We start from the raw sequence: 16,912 nt of genomic DNA on the forward strand, positions 1-16,912 counted from the left end.
TTGCCGTGCAGAAGCTTTTTAGTTTGATGTAGTCCCATTTGTTTATTTTTTCTTTTGTTGCCTGTGCTCTTGGGCTCATTTTCATAAAGCCTCTTCCCAGACCTAGTTCCCGAAGTGTTTCACTATATTTTCCCTTAGTAATTTTACAGTTTCAGGTCTTATGCTTAAGCCTTTAATCCAGTTTGAGTTTATTTTTGCAGATGGTGAGAGATACATGTCTAGTTTCATTCTTCTGCATGTAGATATCATATTTTCCCAGCACCACTTATTGAAAAGGCAGTCTTTTCCCCAGTGTTGATTTTTGTTGCCTTTGACAAATATCAGATGGCTATAAGCCTGAGGGGTGATTTCTGGATTCTCTTTTCTTCTGCACTGGTCCAAGTGTCTATTTTTATACCAGTATCATGCAGTTTTGGTTACTATAGCATTGTAGTATAATTTGAAGTCAGGTAGTGTTATGTCTCCAGCTTTATTTTTTTTGCTCAGGATTGCTTTGGCTGTTTGGGGTCTTTTGTTGTTCCATATAAATGTTAAGATTGTTTTTTCCACTTCTGTGAAGAATGTCATTGGTATTTTGATGGGGATTACATTGAATCTGTAGATTGCTTTGGGTAGTATAGACATTTTTACAATGTTAATTCTTACAATTCAAGAGCGTGGAGTGTCTTTCCATCTTTTTGTGTCTTCTTTAATTTCTTTCAAGTAGTGGTTTGTAGTGCTCATTATAGAGATCTTTCATCTCCTTGGTTAAATTGATTCCCAGGTATTTTTTTTGTGTGCGACTGTTGTAAATGGGCTTCCTTTCTTGATTTCTCTTTCTGTTAGTGCATTATTGGAGAATATAAATGCAACTGATTTGGGGGCATTTATTTTGTCTCTTGCAATGTTACTGAAATTATTAACCAGCTCTAGGAGTTTTGTGATAGTCTTTAGGTTTTTCTATATGTAGTATCATGTCTTCTGCAAATAGGGACAATTTGACTTCATCTTTTCCAGTCTGGATGCCCTTTATTTATTTCTCTTGCCTGATTGCTCTGGCTAGTACCTCCAGTACTGTGTTTAGTAGAAGTGGTAAGAGTGGGCATCCTTGTCTTGTTCCTATTGTTAAGGGAAAAGCCTTCAGTTTTTCCCCATTCAGAATGATACTGGTGATGGGCTTGTCATAGATGGATTTTATTGTGTTGAGTGAGATACTTTCCTTCTATACCTAATTTGTTGAGAGTCTTTATCATGAAGGGATGCTGAATTTTGTCAAATGCTTTTTCAGTGCCTATTGAGATAATCACATGGTTTTTGTCTTTGAGTTTGTTGATGTCATGTATCACATTTATTGACTTTCGTATATTGAACCATCCTTGCGTACCTGGGATGAATCCCACTTGATCATGGTGTGTAATTTTTTAATGTGTTGCTGTATTCTGATTGCTAATATTTTGTTGAGGATTTTTGCATCTATGTTCGTCAAGGATATTGACCTGTAATTTTCTTTTTTTGTTGTGTCTTTGTCTGGTTTTGGTATCAGAGTTATGTTGGCCTCACAGGAGGAGTTTGGAAGAGTGGCTTCTGTTTCAAGTTTTTGGAATAGTTTGAGGATAATTGGTACTAATTCCTCTTTAAAAGTTTGATAGAATTCAGCTGTAAAGCCATCTGGACCTGGGCTTTTCTTTGTTTGAAGATTGCTGATTACCACTTCAATCTTGTTGCTTGCTATTGGTCTGTTCAAGTTTTCTATCTCTTCTTGATTCAGTCTGGGTAGTTTGTATGTGTCCAGGAACTTATCCAAATCTTCCAGGTTTTCATATTTGTTGTCATACAGTTGTTTATAATAGTCTCTAATGATTCTTCATATTTCTGTGATATTGGTTTTAATGTCTCCCTTTTCATTTCTGATTTTTGTTATTTGGGTCTTCTCTCTTCTTTTTTTCAGTAACCTAGCCAGTGGTTTGTCTATTTAATTAATCTTCTCCCCAAACCAACGTTTTGTTTTGTTGATCTTTTCTATTGTTTTTTTGTGTCTCCATTTCATTTATTTATTTAATTTTTATTTTTTATTTAATTTAATTTTTTTATTGAATCATAATTGATTTTATATATTTTGGGGGTTCAATGTTGACATATGTTGATCAAGTCAATATTACTAGTATGTATATTGTTACAAATTGTACTTATTCTTTATGACCCTTGTCCCATCTCTCCCTATTCCCCTCTCCCTCCCCCATCCCACCACTGATAACCCTAGATTTCTTCTTTCCCGCTGAAGGAGTAATGACTACTATGTTGATTTTTTGCCTAGATGAGCTGTCCAGTGCTGATAGGTGTGTTCAGGTCCCCCAATATTATCATAGAGAAGCTGCTTCTTCTGACACTCTAGAATGGGCTTTGTGGAGATAGACATCCTCTTCTTTTCTTTGGTTTCTGCTGGTGACTCTCCTTATGGCAATGCACTTCAGTAGCTGGTGGACCATCTGCATGGTGGTTGTGATGTCTAACCACTTTCACGGCAGCTGTGGTTACTGTGGTGGCCACCCACATGGACGTGATATTTTCGGCATGCTCCTTGGTGCTCATGGTGTGCCTGGTTGTGGGCAGGGGGGTCTAGTCCCTGGCTCTAGGAACCCTGAGGCACTGGCAGTGTGCCTGTTTGTGGGTGTGGGGGGGTCTCTGGCTCCAAGCCTTGGTTCTCAGGTGGGCCATGAGGCACTGGAAGTGTGAATGGTTGTGGGCAGGGGACTGGTTTTGGCTCCATGCCTCATGTCCCCTGGCAGGCCCCACAGCACTGATGGTGTGCTTGGTCTGTAAATAATCTTTTGTCCTTTGCTTACTTCTAAAATGGGGGAACTTCTGGCCTCTGAATGTTTCCCCTTTTTCAGCTGTTCTAGCTCCTTGCTCCTGTGTGAGTCCATGGGAACCCTATTAGTGGTCTTGCTGTCCTAGGGGCCACTAAAGCCCTCTTCTCCCCTGCCACCTCCAAGTAACTCCATCTGAAGGGCACAGCTGTGGCTTCTGCCAGCTCCTGCTCCATGCACTCAGCAGCTCCAGCCTTAAAGTGGCTGTGGTCCAAAACGCTCTGAGCAGTTTTTTCTTTCTCTCATTGTGGTTTCTTCCACCTTCCTGAACTCCATAGGTCTCTCCTCCTCTTCCACTGAGCTCCAGCGGCCCCAGCTTGGCTGATGTTACATTTTTATAGTTGTAAATTGGTTGATTTGTTGGACAGACTGACGCTGGGGACCGCCTATTCCACCATCTTGATTGGAACCAATTCTGGGACAGCTGCATCTGGCACAGGCCTCAGGTTGCTTCTACTCATGGCAGAAAGTGGCAGGCAGCCAGGGAGTACAAGCAGATTAAATGGCAAGAGGAAGAAAGAGAGTGATTTCTATTTCATTTAGTTTTGCTTTGATCTTAATTATTTCTTTCTGTCTACTACCTTTACGATTGGATTATTGTTGTTTTTCTAGTTCTTTGAGGTATAGCATTAGGTCATTTATTTGAAGTCTTTTCTTTCTATTGATGTAAGCATCTATTGCAATAAATTTCCCTCTTAGTACTGCTTTTGCAGTGTCCCACAGGTTTTGGTATAATGTGTCTTTATTTTCACTAGTTTCAAGATTTTTTTTTGATTTCCTATTTAATTTCTTCTTGGACCCATAGGTCATTCAAGAGCCTATTGTTTAGTTTCCATGTATTTATATAATTTCCAGAGTTTTGCTTGTTATTAATTTCCAGTTTTAGTCCATTGTGGTCTGAAAAGATACTTGGAATGATTTTAATTTTTTAAAATTTGCTGAACTAGATTTGTCTTCTAATATGTGGTCCATCTTGGAGAATGTTCCATGTGCTGATGAGAAGAAAGTATATTCTTTAGCTGTTAGGTGAAATGTTCTGTATATATCTGCCAGGTCTAGTTGGTCTAAGGTATAGTTTAAATTCTGTGTCTTTTTGTTGTTTTGCTGCCTGGAAGATCTGTTCCATACTGAGAGAGAGGTGTTCAGATCACCCACTATTAATGTATTAGGGTCTATTTCTTTCTTTACATCTTAGAGTGTTTGCTTTATATACCTGGGTGCTCCAGTATTGGGTGCATACATATTTATGATTGTTATGTCTTTGAGCTGCATAGATCCTTTTATCATTATATAGTGGCCTACTTTGTCTCTTTTTATGTTTTTTGGTTTAAAGTCTATTTTATCCAGTATAAGAATAGCTACTCCTGCTCATTTTTGGTTTCCATTTGCATGGTATATCTTTTTCCATCCCTTCGCTATTAGTCTGTGTGTGTCTCTATAGGTGAGGTGGGTCTCTTGAAGACAGCATATACTTGGGTTTAGCTTTTTAATCCAATCAATCAGTCTGTGTCTTTTGAATAGGGAGTTTAATCCATTCACATTTAGGGTGGTTATTCACAAGTATTGTTTAATCCCTGTCATTTAATTGCTTTTAGTTTAGATGATTTAAATATCTTTTGATCATTACTTCCCCCTTTATTCTCTTCTTTGGTATTAGCTGGAAATTTGAGGTGGCGTGATTTTGATTCTTTCTCTTTCTCACTGGCATTTTTGTTTTAATGGCAGATTTTGCTCTTTTTTGTGTATTTGTGATAGTGATCATGATTATTCAGATTCCAGATGAAGGACTCCCTTGAGAATTTCTTGTATGGCTGGTTGTGTGGTGGTGAACTCCCACAATTTTTGTTTCTCTGGCAAATACACTGTTTCTCCCTCGTCTCTGAAGGAGAGCCTTGCTGGGTAAAGAATTCTTGGCTGGCAATTTTTTTCTTTAAGTATTTTTATTTTTTTTTCCTTTTTGTCTTTTTTGGTGACCGGCAACAGATCGCAACCCTCAGTGTCGCGCCCGCACCGGACCGGGACCGGCAACGGGATCGCAACCCTCGGTGTTGCGCCCGCACCTCGCTCAGCCAGTGAGCAGCCGGTCTGTACGTGGGATCCAAACCCTCGGCGGGAGCGCCGTCGCGCTCCCAAGCGGTGCACTGCAGCAGTGCGCCACCGGGCTGGCCCTCTTTAAGTATTTTGAATATATCATTCTGCTTTCTTCTGGCCTGTAGGGTTTCAGTTGAGAAGTCTGCTATTAATCTGATGGGGGCTCCCTTATAGGTGACTTGGCGCTTTTCTCTTGCTGCTTTTAGAATTTGCTCTTTATATTTGAGCTTTGTAAATTTGACTATAATGTGTCTTGGACAGGATCTTTTTGGATTGAATCTGTTTGGGGACATTTGAGCTTCCTGGATCTGAGGGTCTGCATCTCTCCCTGCACATGGGAAATTTTCTGTTATTATTTTCTTGACTAGGTTTTTAATACTCTTTCCTTTCTCCTCCCCTTCTAGAATACCCACAATTTAGATGTTAGAGCACTTGAGGTTGTCTGCTATCTCTCTTAGATTTTCTTCATTATTTTTAATTCTTTTTTCCTTTTTTTTGTCTGCCTGGGTTATTTCAAAAAGACCATCTTTGAGATCTGAAATTCTTTCTTCTGCTTGCTCTAGCCTCCTGCTCAAGCTGTCTGTTGTATTTTTTGTTTTGTTGAGTGAATCTTCATTTCTAGGAGTTCTGCTACATTCTTTTTAAGGTAATAATCTCTGTAAATTTCCTCCTTCATATTCTGGATATTTTTTCTTGTTTCATTATTTCTCTGATTGAGTCTTCTTTTATCTCTTCAAGTTTTCTTAAGATCATTGCTTGGAATTCCTTTTCAGACATTTCAAGGATTCCCTGTTCTATGGGGTCTCAAATTTGAGCACTACTGTATTCCTTTGGCAGGGTCATATCTTCTTGTTTGTTTGTAGTTCTAGTATTTTTTCATTGATGTTTGGTCATCTGGTAGAGGACTTGCTTCTTCTGTTACTCTGGGGTTGGCTATGAGGATAAAGATTTCTTCCTTTATTTGCAGGCTCTACAGGTGACTCTTCTTATATCAATGTAGTCAAGTGAGTGGCAGGTTGTCTGTAGAGTGGCCCTGGCTGCTACTGTGGTGGTGAACTGTCCTTGCAGTGATAGTAGATATGGCAGTGGCTATATTACACCACATTGGCTTTTGTTCCAGAATCTATGGCCGTAGACTGAGCCCCCAGTACCATGCAGGTCTTGGCTCACCTCCATACCTGCTAGGCCTGTGGGTGCTTCCCTCTGGGGCCTAAGACTGAGCCCTGGTGCCACGCAGGTCTTGGCTCACGTCAGCAGCTGCTGCAGGTATGGATGCTTCCCTCCAGGGCTTAATGATAAAGGGGTCACTTCATCAAGAAGATATAAGAATTTTAAATAACAGAGCTTCAAATATATGAAATCCCAAACTGGCAGAAGTAAAAGGATGAATAGACAAATCTTGGACACGTTTATTGTATTTGGGAGAAGGGGAAGAGAATACACTGTTCGTGTTAACTGATGGAAGCTGGGATAATATTAACATTTATTTAATTTTACTATATGCTAGAGATTTTTTATGTGTATTACATATACTAACTCACATAATCCTCCTAACAACCCTTTTGAGATAGGAACTATTATTACCAATGAGTAAAAAGTACCCTTTTACAGATGAGTAAACTGGTGCAGTTGCTCAAGGATATACAGATTGTAGAGACAGAGCAAGGATTTCAACCTAGGCAATGTTGACTGTAGATGACAAACTTTGCAACTCATTAGAGGCATGGTAGTTTCTTTTCAAGAGTCTAAATGAGGAGAGTGAATACTGGGTCTAGTGGCCAAAGATTGTATCTCTTTTGGTAGGTATTTGAGAAATTTTTGAATAAATGAATACAGTATTTCATTGTTACAATAATCCTATGGAGTGTGCATGGTATAATCTCTTAGATGTGAATTTTCAATGATTTTTTTCCACTTTTGTTAACTTCCATTTCCTAGACATGTGAATATAGTTCTGTATTTAAATTAGTAGCTGTAACTATACATACACTAGTTACATGTAGTCATTTGCATATTGATTCTCCCAGACCGCATTTGTGTTTCTAAGCAGGATAGTAGCAAAACATCTCAGTTCTCCTACACCCCACCATGTTACAGTTGGATAAATAATGATTTTTAACTATTATTTGGCCATCCTCAGTACTTGTAAAATCTTCCATAGCTTTTTTGAAGAGCTTGGGGGCACGCAGATGGATTCTGGAAATTAAAATCATATATATGACAGCTAGAACATAGTGTCTTTATCCACATCATGCTGGCAAGCTAATCACATTCTTTTGGCAAAACTGGTCACATTCTTTCCAGTTCGGCTTTCACTAGATTTCTTCCTAAGGGAATCTACAAAGAATGTAAGGAGTAGAAAGAGTCTTTATCTTTCATGAAGACAGACCTAATTATTTTCTTTTTAAAGACATTCATTCATCCAGAAAGGTGGTGTTGCCTAAGGCAGGGGATTCAAGTGGGGATTGAAACTCAGTACAGTGAAAAAAACCATTCCTTAATTCATCAATATTTAGCTAGACATTTCTTATTGTTGGTCTTATACCTAAAGGTAAAGGACTTGGAGGAGTTTCAAAGCTCATATTTCATTATTAAATAATCTGTTCTCAGGACTCTGCCAGAAAATATGTTCATAGATTAAAATGGTAGCTGTCCAAGCATTGTTAAATAATAAAACTATTGGTGTCAGTATTAAGTTTTAGATCAGTCACATCTCTAAACTCAAACTGTGGAAAGAGTAAGTGGAGTGAAAGATAAAGATTAGGTAGAAATTCTCCTTTGGAAAGTAGTCTTCACCCCCGTCTGGTCACTTTCTGCCTGAAGCAGTATATCAAACACCTCTGTAGGTTGTCTTCATAGATGGCAACTTCAGCCTTCAAAAATGCTTAAAGCAAGTTTTAAGGGGAATAAAATATATACTTTTGATCATCAATGATAATGTGAGGAGTATGCCATTGTGTTAATATTGATAATGAAATTAATGTTTCTGTTTATTTAAAGGATAGCTTGATGACTTCTGTCTCAACTAGGCACTGTTATCTTCTGCTTGAAAAATCTAACAGCCTTTTAACTCAGTTTTTAAACTTCAATAGAATTTTGGTTCTGTAATCATCTTGCAATTTTGATAAAAATCAGCATATGAATTTGCACATATAATATAACCTAATTTCAAAAAGTGCAGGTTTGACCAGAGTAATTCGTCCTCCTAGAGAGAATTTCTGTGGAAAAACATTATTTAGAATCTTTTGGACCTTCAAATAGAAATGTCTTGTCAATTAATCAATAATCAATAATATTTATGAAGCATACATCAGATAATGAGCTACTCTCAGTATCATCTTGGGTTAAAATTTAAACACTGTCTCACTATCTGGGTTGCAGGCCATGTTTTAAGCTATCACTCTAAAGTAAGTAGCCCAATTTAGCATGTCACCTTTAATTTATATAGTATTTTCTTTCTTTCTTTTTTTTTTTTTAACAGAAGACATGCTTTACTTATCTTAGTTTGCCTATAATACAGTAAGGAATAAAGGTGGCAGTACATCTGATTTCATGGAAAAGTTATGTGGACTAAATATCAAATGGTAGAAAATCACCATAGAAATTTTGTGGATATAAAGAAGAAAAAAACTTTTAAAAAGTTTTCTTTTTTAAAAAAATAAATTTTCTTAAATAAAAGTCAGTAGGTTCATATGTTCACTTCTTGGTTTAATTCTTCATTAAAGTTGCAGGCAGTCACAGTTGACGGCAATACCTCAATGCTTATTTCAGAGTTCCTCAAAGATCATTCCCTCAGAAAAAATCACTGACAGACTATAAACACAAAAAGACAATCTTTAGAGATGAAGATAGTTAGTAAAAGAAATAAAGGAAAAAAATAAATGCAGCTTAAAATGTTTATCTAATCGTTCAGTCATGCATGTTAAATGGTTTCTTTATCAGTTCTCATAAGTATTCTTTGAAGCCTTATGCTTCAGTCAAAAGAACATTTAATTAACTTGCTTTTTGCAATGGTGTAATTATTCTTGGAAACTTTCCTGGAGAGTGTTTTTTTTTTTTTTAAAAAGAACTGTTCTCATTTCTTTCCTTTTGCATTTGCTTAAGGTAGGGAGGGGTGGATGAGGGGGAATAGAGATCAACTGCTGGATGAATCTCAGCTTAACCTTGTTGTATATAAGGTGTAGGAGCAGAGTCTCCATTGCGCTTCCTGCTATCGATGACCTGGAGGCATTTCTCTGTCTAGTTATCATCCCGTAACAGCTCCTTTCTTGCCAGGTCATTAAGATCCTCTGGAAGCCTCTGTGACAAGCTCTGCCTCTCAGGAACTCAAGATTAATACTTTAGGGAGAGTTTGGGAATTTCTTGTTATCAGATTGATCTATGAGAGTTTTTCTTTGTCTGCTGGTGTCAGGAGTACAGAACTGCTGTAGAGTGAGTCAAGCTAACACAAACAGACATGGATACACATTCTAAGTTCATTCACTTTAGCCTTTCTCTTTCTGTTCTATCTTATTTACCCAAGTGGTTAATTACCTCTCTAGGAGATTAGTTCCTATTAAAGAATAAATTCAGCTCAGTGTTAAAGTAGGGCTGATACTGCAGTTTAGAGTAATATTTCAATTGATCTGGATAAAGTTGTTGTTACCCTAAGGTAATTTTTCTATCAGATCTCTAGAAATCTTCTTAATTGACTGGAGTTGTCTTTAAATCAAATATTTTCCTTTCCCATACCTCACCTTTATTAGTGGAGAGAGCCCTGAATGGGTAAATGTGATCTTTGGCAAAGCCACTTCGCCTTCCTGGGCTTTGGCTACTCTGGGTAATTTATAAGAAAATGAAATTTATTTCTTATAGTTGTGGAGGTTGGGAAGTTCAAGTTCTAGGGGGCACATCTCGTGAGGGTCTTTTTCTTGGTGGGTACTCTACAGAGGTGAGTAGCAATGCTGGCAGTCACATGGCGAGAGTGGCATGAGCTGGAGAGCTAACCTTCTCACTTGCTCTTCTTATGAAGCCATCAGAACGATGCCCATGACTGCTCATTAAACCATCAACCCCTTACTCCACGAATGCATCGGTCCATTCATGAGGGCACAGTCCTTGAGATCCAATCACCTCTTAAAGGCTCCACTTCCCACCACCATATTGGGGCTTAAGTTCCAATATGAGCTTGGGGAAACATTCAAACCACAGCATCTAGTTAAAATAGATTGCTGGTTAGAGGCCAGGCTCTAGGTGACTTAGCCAGGATCTTGGTACTCCTATGCTCAACTGTGAAGTTTGGTTCAGGGGGAAGGAAGTATGTTATATCAACCAAAATGCAAAAGGCATTGGAGTGGGTCTGAGGAGGAAGAAAGAGATTTTTGAAAGTATGGCACCTGAAGGGAACAGCACATATTCCAAGAGCACATTCAGATCCTTATATTCTATAAAATAAATTGGAGGAAATAAAATGGGGCCCAAAAGACCTGTGCGAAGGGTGCAGTTAATCTACATTGATAAGAATAGACGGGAACCGAGTATGGCAAGGGTAGAAAGTGAAGGTGTCACCTTTTGGAGATGGATTAACTCCTTTAGGCCCCTAGGTGCCATCAGTACATACATTTCTGCACTAATTAACACCCACCTTAGGTCCAAGTGTTAATGCAAGCTGAAAGAGGAATGATTTGCTCCCCAGGCATCAGGAGCATAAAGCCATTATTATTGTCTTAATAAAATATTATACTTACCCTACACCTTTGATCCCAGCTCAAAGGCTTTTTCCCATCTTTCCAAATACTCTCATTAACCCTAGCATTATCAGTGGGGTTTAGTGGCTAAACTTCTGTGTCATTCATTATCTTCATCTTTGAGAGGAAAGGACTCTCCCAGGGAAGCAGCAGTTTGCTTGGGCCATGGTGAGTCAGAAGAGGAAAAGGGGCAAGAAATCAGGACTCCTGGATTTTCTTCTTGGGCTAAAAATACCTTAGCTTTTGAGAGGCTTTGAGGAGCTGACTCCAGAAATCAGCAAATGCTTTTGTTTCTCCTGTTCACCCCCTTCTTTTTTTTTTCTAAGTAATAGATTTTATTTTTATAGCAGTTTTAGTTTCACAGAGAAATTGAGCAGAAAGTCAGATAATTTGCACATCCCCACCCCCTGTCCCCCAGTTTCATCTATTATTAACATCTTATGTTAGTGTCGCTTATCACCTTCTTACCTGTAGGACTTTCTTTTTTTTTTTTTGTCTTTTTTCGTGTCTGGCAATGGATCGCAACCCTCAGTGTTGCCCCCGTACCGGACTGGGACCGGCAACGGGATCGCAACCCTCGGCGTTGCACCCGCACCTCGCTCAGCCAGTGAGCGGGAACCGGTCTGTATGTGGGATCTGAACCCTCGGCGGGAGCGTCGCCACGCTCCCAAGCAGCGCAGTGTAGCAGTGTGCCACCGGGCCGGCCCCATTACCTGTAGGACTTTCATTTGATAGAAGAGCCATGGGGAGTTTCTCCTTCCCTTAAAATGAAGTTTTTCCTTCCCCCAAGAGGACTGAAGAAGGTCACTGATTCACTAGGTACCAGCATTTTTTTTTTAAGGTGTTGAAAGTCCACCCTCTATGAGAATTTTAAACTTTATAATATTTGACAATATATTCTAGAAGAAAATGCAGTTGTAAAAGATAGCCTTAAAAAGGAATGTATTCTCCAAGTGTTTAATAAGACAAGGGTCCATTTCAACAATGAGTGAAACTAAGATATCATGGAGATCATTGCACTCACAGACATGTGACACTCAAGAACTAGGACTCCCATTGAGTAGGCAAACGACCTCTAACTCGTGTCATTTTGTGTCTTATTCTCCCTATGGATCTTTGAGTTTCCCTCTCTAGTTTCCAAAGTCTTCGTTTCTTCAAATTATGGAATTTGTCTGAGAGCTGATCTGTAGCAGATCTTATGATTCATGTTTTATTTCTGCACAATTAGCAGGAAGAGGCTGTTATTTGGAAGAGATTCTACCACAGTAATTCTACACTTTGAACATTAGAATCACCTAAGGATGATTGTCAAAAAACCTTATGCCCTGGCTGCACTTCAAACAATTGAACACAATTTCTGGAGGTGGGGCCAGGCTTTACTTTGAAAGCTTCCTGGCTGTTTCTATATGCAGTTAAGGTTGAAACCAACTCTAGCAAGCATCAGAACTATGGGGAATCTGATGATTCCAGGGACCCACCCTCAGAGATTCTGTATTCAGTAAGTCTTGTGGATTTTCATTTTTAACAAGCACAACCCCAATGTTCCCCTGCCCACCCACCACCCCAGTGATTATGGCTGAGTGGTCTGAGGGCCACGCATTAGGAAACATTGCTGTCACTTAGGAATCTATTTAGTGACCTCATTTTTAGAATCATAAGGTTCTAAAGCAGAGGAAAGCCTCATCCATGATACGTATTATTCTAAGTAGCCATATAAGGAACTTCAGTTTGCTTTCAGATGTTTGGACAATTTTAACCTAGCACCTCACAGTTTTGGGGTTTGTTTCTCTTAAATCATCAGACAAGAGGCAAGAAGCTGTTGCTGATTTCTGGAGAGGTGCCTGGGAATGTCTCTGGAGACTGAGTCTGATTGCAAAGCTGAATTTGTCCTCAGGGTTCAGCCTGTTGTTTAACTAATTTTATTAAACTTTAAAAATAACCTTTCACCATAATTATCTTTTATGTTCTCAACCATCTACTGAGATTTCTATGACTTTACCATAGTTTCATTAAACAAAAGCCTTTCTGACTGGGCCTCATGCAATGCTGTTACATTTAATGTTGAACTTCCTGTCTGCTTTGTAATAAAATACAACTAAAATTTGCATGTTTAATTTTTCTCAAGCCCCCTTCAGCCCTGGGATACACACCATGCATTTCCCTCTAGTGACATCTAAGTGTAAGCACACTCTATGTTTAACCCTTGCAGCAGACTTCAGTAGAATTGTTCTTAGGAAAGGCCAACAGGGTCTGATATTTGAAAATCTTTCCTTCATTGAATTTCAAGCCAAGTATACTAAAAAGTTTCAAAAAGAAAACCCCAAACAAGACAAACAAGAAAAAAAAAAAAAAAAAAAAACAAACAAACACCAAACATGCCAAAAAAACATTGTTAGGAGCCTTTAAATTTTAGGGCAAAACAATTACAATGCTCACTAAACAGCACCAAATACACAGTGATGGAAATCAGCTTTTTACAGGATTAGGGTATTCACTAATTAGCACGGCAATGTGATGATAACATGGGCCTTTTGGACACAGCCAACCTTATGACCGATGGCCTGTGGGACTGAGATTTTTTAGTCTGAAAATGATAAGGCAAATTGAGAATCGCTGTTTCAGCTCTTCATCCTTCATTCTGAGAATAGTTTACTTTCTGATTACATCAGCAGCTGCTCTCATCTCTACTGCTCACCGTGTGAAAGTTGTGGACATTACTCTTGAACATTACTCCCAGTACCTAGGGCAGAGGTGTCCTGGTGAGAACCAGCTTCCAGCCCCAGGGTAATGTATTGTTCTTGAATAAAAATATTCCTGGTGACCCTTGGGCCCCAGACCAAAGAAAAGGTGCCCCACTGAACTAAGATGGGGCTTAATCACTACAAGGAAAACCCAGCCTTTGCCAAGAATATATTTCATTACCAAGTAGCTGTACAGTGAGGAAATTTAGGTGGAGAGAAATTTATTTTCAAATGCGTCCATTTAGTCAACAAAAATTTTAGGTTGCCTGCTGTCCCAGGTTCTGTTTGGGCATTAGGACACAGCAGTGAAAAAAAAAAATCCCTTTCCTCATGGAGATTACATTCTTGTGGGAGAAGATGACAAAAAGCAAAATAAAAAAGTGAATTATATAGTACAGTGTGTAAGATAGCAATTGAGAAAAATAAAGCAGTAAAAAAGACAGAGGATGGGGTGGGGAGTGCTGTTGCAATTTTTAAAATAGAGAAAAATAGAGACTAAAGAAAGCCTCACTGAGACAACGATGTTTGAGGAAGGTCGTGAGAGAGACGAGAGAGTTTTGTGAGTATTTGGAAAGAGCAGTCTAGGCAGAGGACGTGCAAAGGTCTTGAGGAAGGGGAATGCTTAGGAGCCTGGATCTTTAGGGTTAGGTGGAATCTAACTGATGGAGTAACCAAGCGGACTTAGCCACTAAATAGAAATGCTTATTTGCTAGGCTTGGAAATAGATGACCCTCCTAACCTCCCACTCCTCATTTTCCTGTGCTCCTCTTTTCCTCCTCTTTCTCTCTTTCTCCCAGATTTATTTCTGGTGCCATCCTGTTTAAAGTTTTCTTCTTCTTCTCAGCGAGGAGAATGACTGTAAAGATCTGAAATAAATGGCCATGGCCTTGTCTTCCACAGGAACATCCCAAAGCTGACTCTGTTACCTTATAACCTTATATGAAGACACTTCTAGCCACATGAGAACCACAAGGGGTAGAGAGTTACGTTTGCTAACCCAGCTTTACAGTGAAAATTACAAATGCTGATTTGCGATAGGAAACTGACCTATATTCTGACCTGGTGAGAAAAGGGATTAAGCTGGTGAGAACAGCTCAAAGAGGCACTGTGGAGGTTTGGGAAGCAATACACAGGCTTTGGCATCAGATAAATGTGAGTTTGAACTCTAGCGATGAAATTTTCTGAACATCTTTTTATCATTACAGATTAATATATGCCAAATACCTCATTCATAACTGGTGGCCAGTAAATTGTAGGATTTTTATAAATGTTTAGGCATAAACAATGAAAGGAATCCAGTGAAGGCAGAAACGAGAGAAGGAAATGAAACAAAGGGATTCTTTTTAAGAAAACAAAGAGAAGCATATTCAAGGATGAAGTGAGAAGCCAGCAGGGATGTAGAGGTGAAAGGCTGTGCCCTCTCACTTTCGCACATTCCTGCAGGGAAGGTTACAGACAGGGCCCTGTTGTCATCACTTCCTTATAAAGCTGCCTAGGGGCCTCTCGGCTGGTGAGGGATCAGGAATAGACTTCAGATGGGGGTGACAGGAGCCACTGAAATCCTGGGGGCTCATGTTTATCAGTAATTACCTTGTGGGTGTGGACTCAGCTGTTGGTAACAACTGTAGATTTAACTAATGTGATTTATGGCCTGTGAACATGATCTGTCATGAGAAAGAATTAGTCCGATTCAACTTTGGTGAAGAGGGGACTTTCAGTTTGCCTCCTTTGAACTTTGGTGACTGTGGAAAGATGTCCCTAAATCTGTCACAAGGAAATGAGAGAATGTATAAAGACATGTGTAATGCCTGGCACATGGGAGCTATTCAATCAACAGCTTTTGGCTATTATGAAAATGTCAAGAATGTATTACCTAGCTACACTGAAAGTATTATTGGTTCTTATTGTAAATCTGGTAGCATATTAATTTATTTAAGAATCAAGTAGCATTACATGAGGGTAAAATGATCACAGCTGGGAATAGTAAAATAGAAAACAATAATTCATCTCTGTAGTTATAGGTTTAGGAGAGAAAAATGTGTACTAAACCAAAACATACAGACAGAATTTTGCTTAGATGTAAGACCAATGTAGTATCAAAAGCAACTTGGGACTTCCTTTGATTCTAGTCTCTCAAAGCATAATGTATCTCTTTAACCAGAGGTGGTGTCTCCCCTGCAATCTAAACTATTTTAAACTGTAATTATTATCATTCATGTGAAATGAAAAGTTGCTGCTTTTTATAATAGATGAAATGATTCCATAATCATGTATATGTGGGAAATCCAGAAAAATAAATATAGTTTGCTGTACTTGAGAACTGTGTGTCACTGAAAATCGGTCAGGACATATTGACTTTCCTCTCCCTGGTTGAGAAGATCATGCTACTTATGGGGAAAAATTATAGGAAGTCTGGAAAAATGACCCAAGCTTTTCCTTCTGAACCTAAAATGCATGCATCGTGTACGAGAAACTGTTGTATTTTTTTATTGATTCTTACTGCGTGCTGGGTGCATTATATTTCCCACATCTATCACACTTAACAGTGCCATGAGAAAAGCATTATTTTCCCATTTGAAGGTGAGCAAAGGGCTTAGTATATACATCTTTCACCAGATAGCAACACGCATAGCACTAGAGATAGGATTTAAACCTCTATCCATGTGACTCAAAATAGGTGTTCTTTCCACCTCACTGTTTTGTTTGTGCATGCCTGAAATACTTTCTATTCTCTTTCTGCTTGATTTCTTCCCACCATCTCTTCCTTCTTACAAATAGGCTCTGCCTTCCATTCTACTGCAGCTTTTATCTGCCATCTACTGCCTCAGTAATTCTTCCATGAAAACATCTATGGGTCAGGGCAATTGCTAATGAAAGATACTGTCATGCGAGGCATTCCTCTAGAGTAATACAGGGTGTGGCCCTTGGCCCAGCTGTGTGGGCAGCATCTGGGAACTTGCTAGGTAGTCCTTCAAATTTAGGAACTAAATTTGACAGTGAAAGTTGGTTACAGATATTAGTGGCTAAATATTTCAGTTTCATGGGAAGCACTGAGGGGAACACAAAATGAAAATCAGAACTTTTAAGGAACTTTTAAAGAATTCATTCATTTTCCCTTTTTTATTTATTCCCTTAACATTTCTATCTCATATTCATGCATTTGATCTACTTCAGTATTTCGCAGTAATTTGTTTCTTAAAGGAGTCATATATTTTTCATCCATGATTCTCTCAAACTGTTACAGATATTAGTGGCTAAATATTTCAGTTTCATGGGAAGCACTGAGGGGAACACAAAATCAAAATCAGAACTTTTAAGGAACTTTTAAAGAATTCATTCATTTTCCCTTTTTTATTTACTCCCTTAACATTTCTATCTCATATTCATGCATTTGATCTGCTTCAGTATTTCGCAGTAGTTTGTTTCTTAAAGGAGTCATATATTTTTCATCCATGATTCTCTCAAACTACTGAAGGATGCTCATCAGAACTTAGAACTCCTTTCTGAG

Source organism: Galeopterus variegatus, unplaced genomic scaffold (assembly GCF_000696425.1).
Source record: "Galeopterus variegatus unplaced genomic scaffold, G_variegatus-3.0.2 Scaffold190, whole genome shotgun sequence".
Lineage (NCBI taxonomy): Eukaryota > Metazoa > Chordata > Mammalia > Dermoptera > Cynocephalidae > Galeopterus > Galeopterus variegatus.